General features: G+C 38.4%; 1 pseudogene; it reads left to right on the plus strand.

The window, feature by feature from the left end:
- Positions 1 to 1,565: 1,565 nt before the first annotated feature.
- Positions 1,566 to 3,322, plus strand: LOC149104540 (uncharacterized; annotated as a pseudogene).
- Positions 3,323 to 3,700: the final 378 nt, after the last annotated feature.

Raw genomic sequence — 3,700 nt, forward strand, 5'->3', positions numbered from 1 at the left:
AAAATTCCATTTCCAAGTTCTGCAGATATCCTCGAGAATCAGGAAATGCCGTTGTTTGGGTATTTGGAGAAAAAAAAATTTCGAAATTTATTTCAGTGATATCATAATCACCTTTATTGCATTTTGTCTCTAGAGCTACCCGCTGTTTAAAATAATTCCTTGGAAGTCATTAGCGAATCAATTTCTTGAATTTATAGTACTCTATTAAATATAATACACCTTTGACGGGAACATTCTTTCTAAAATTCGTTGCTGTTAATGTAATGGAATAAATAGGTCCTTGATATAAGGAACCCATCTTGTTATCAATAGTGACGTAATTATTATCCTGTGTCCTTCACGTTAGCAAACCGCGTGTGGCAAGGGCAAGTGAATCGCCTCGCTAGAATGATAAATGTGTACTTTTCTTTCATTACGACACCAAATATCAGTTTCAATTCTATTCAGCCTCTAACTGTTACATTTAAACTTTCGTATCGAAGAAAATAGAGAGAATGGTCGAAACTTCTAGCCGAGCTACATTCTGTTTTCAAAATGTATCCCCTCTTGTCCGAATCCCAGGGGAAACGAAAAATAGTTCGAGACAGCGAGAGTTCAAAATAGCAGATAGTAAATGACTGAGGGACAAATCCAAAGAAAATGGTTTCGAGTTCGGAATAACAGGGAATTCGAAATAACCCAGTTCGAATTAGCCTGGTCCAACTGTACGTAATAAACTTGAGATATGTGGCTGTTAATGTTAAAATACCAACGTAAAATGTTCAATTTCGTTTAGGAAATAGCCCATATAAAACAAACGGGTTGCTTGGTTTAAAATCGTGTTTCTATTGAACAATTTCTCTCAATAGAGAGTGAGTAGCGTAATGGCATTCGTGATAGAACGCTAGCAGATTTAAACTAAAACTCGATAAGAACACAAAACTAGCAGGAGCCGTTGACGTAATAATGATCCGAGCAAAGAGAATTTCCCTTTGGATGATCAAAGTAAACAAGTTGTTTTCTTTTTTCTTTTACTTTTTTTGTCGCGGAATTTGCTAAAAATAATAGAAAAATATTCTTCATGTTTCTATCGATTTCAGTATGAAACACGAGTCGACTCGCGTTCCCAGAACATTTCTCTTTCTCCCAAACTTACGTTCGTGTTTCTATAACTCGATAGAAACACGGAACAAGTTGTCAAATTCTATTAAAGAAACAAACATACATATTATAATTATTCGTGTCTGCCTGAAATTAATTATTAATACTGAATATTTATCATTAGAAAGTGAAATTTCGTCATTCAAGCGAGCTTTAGTAAAATTTCCAGTTCTTTGACGCAAATACCCCGGCCGGAGCCAATACCAATTGTCTTAGCTACAGGGCCTCTTCATATAAGCTCGGTTACCGGGCTGGCCCGGTGAGCGGGACGGATTTTGTCTTGCGTTCATATAGGGAATTTCATCCCAGTTACTGAGATGAAAGAACGTCAGAGGCCCATAAAAATACCCGCGGGAATCCCACGCAGCCTAAGACTTTGAGAACGAGTGTAAGCGCGAAATTCAAATCGGTAAACAAAGTTTAACATGGCGCCACCTACAGTTGTATTGTTCGTACCCTTCGCGTTGTCAGCTATCGTTGCTATGTTACTACAGCTGAATGGCTTTCTTCTGCTGTGGAAAATACAGCAGGCAAGGCTCAATGTAAGCGAAGTAAGTTAAGTTGTTGGCACAAACCTGGTCGAACTGATTTGTGGTGGAGAAACATCTGGACCAGAGTAGAACCTGAAGATAATGTTGGAAAGAAAACTTTCGAATGTCGAGGGCTTGTTTTGTGAACCTAGCATCGGAGCTGAGGTATTACGTTTCACCAGGGCAAAGTCACCTAATCACAGGGCATTGAGTGCGGAAAAAAGGTAGCAGTTGCATGTATTTTTTAAAAGACACGGGATCTCTGAGAATGGCTAATAGTTTTGAAATAGCACTCAACACTGCATCAGCTGCTGTAAGTGAGGTTTGTCAGGCTATTTCAAACTATCTTGGCCCAAAATATCTCCATCTTCCAGAGAATGAAGAAAGCATGAGGGAAAAAGTAGCAGAGTTTTAAGCAAAATTTGGAATGACACAAGCGTTTGGTTGCATTGATGGGACTCATATTCCAATTCAATGCCCTTCAGAGAACTCACAAGATTTTTTCTGCTACAAACAATTCTTTTCATTAAGGTGCCTATGAAGTAAAAAATAATTGCTGCTGATTTGAAAGGCTTTTCAAAGTAAAGAAGAATGCCGTTTTCCTTTTTTGGAATATCTTTTTTCGTTTTAGAGATATTCACGTTTTTGTATTAAAAGTGATGACGTCATAGGTGGTTCCACTAAAACAGTTCAACACTCAATCAAGAATATCTCTGGAAATATTAGAGCAGTGTTCTTTGAACTTGGCACCAGAAATATACATTACAAAAGAAACAAAATGACACCCGTCGTGCCGTCGCCATGGCAACAGTTACACTGCTGGTCCTGTTTTAATTAAAACTAACACTACCAGATTTTATCTTTAACAAGGATCATCCACTCCCAACAATCTAATGGGAAGAGTTAAGACAATATGGGAATCATGTGTGTTCCGAGCAAGACCTTCTGTCCCTTTTCGAAGGGTTGCAAATTGGCATATTTGGTTTTTCACAGAAAGAGACTGGAGCCAAAAGTGTTGCCATGGCAACAACACAGAAGGTGTCATTCTGTTTCTTTTGTGATGCACATTTGTGGTGCCAAGTTTGAAGAACACTGCTCCAATATTTCTAGAGATATTCTTGATTCAGTGTTTTACTGTTCAAGTGGAACCACCTATAACGTCACCACTTCGCTCATTTGCATAATACAAAAACGTATTGCTAAGTGCATTCCAAACTCCATTTGAGGGAAGTGTTAAAATACCGAATTATCTCATTGGTGTTCCAGCATATCCACTGCTTCCTTTCTGTATGAAAGAGTACGACGCATGTACGAGCAACGAACAAGTCATTTTTAACAACACGCTGCGTTCCGCCAGAAACCAAATCGAATGCGCTTTTGGGCGACTCAAGGCAAGATGGGCCATTCTCACTACAAAAATGGACTTCAAGCTTGAGGCCCTCCCAACAGTTATTTATGCATGTTTTGTATTGCACAATTATTGTGAGAAACATAATGTAAACGTCGATGAGGATTTAGTCATGACTCAAATTGAACTTATGAAGGAGAAGGAAGTACAGTTTAACATTCCTGATCCAGTTTACTCTTGTCATGCGGGAGAAGGGATTGTTTACAGGAGAATCTTCACTGACCTAGTAATGAATGGTCTTTGACTTGGAACTCAAACTTTAACTTGCTTGTTGCAACGCGTAAGTTTAATCTAAATAAAATATAATTGACAGCAATATCATTTAAAGATCTTTTAAACTCTAACTGTGGTTTATGATTGCCACCTGTACCCAGCCTCAAAGAGAACTGGAAATGGCAGGAAGGAACATTCTTCTGTTTCATCTTGGGAAGCGGAAGGGTAGGGCTACACACAGGATACACGGTGCTGACCTAGTTAATATTCTTGAACAAATCTGAAACAAATCAAATGTGAACTACATAACCCTGTTCCCAGGAGTGGTCACTTGGTCACTTGATAAATTTTTATTACAATTTGGATACATTGTCAAGTAGAAGGGCTGTCATCTGGTGGATATTGTTCT

The sequence above is a fragment of the Orbicella faveolata genome, unplaced genomic scaffold, assembly GCF_042242905.1.
Source record: "Orbicella faveolata isolate gen_17 unplaced genomic scaffold, um_ofav_v1 contig_34, whole genome shotgun sequence".
Taxonomy (NCBI): Eukaryota; Metazoa; Cnidaria; class Anthozoa; order Scleractinia; family Merulinidae; genus Orbicella; species Orbicella faveolata.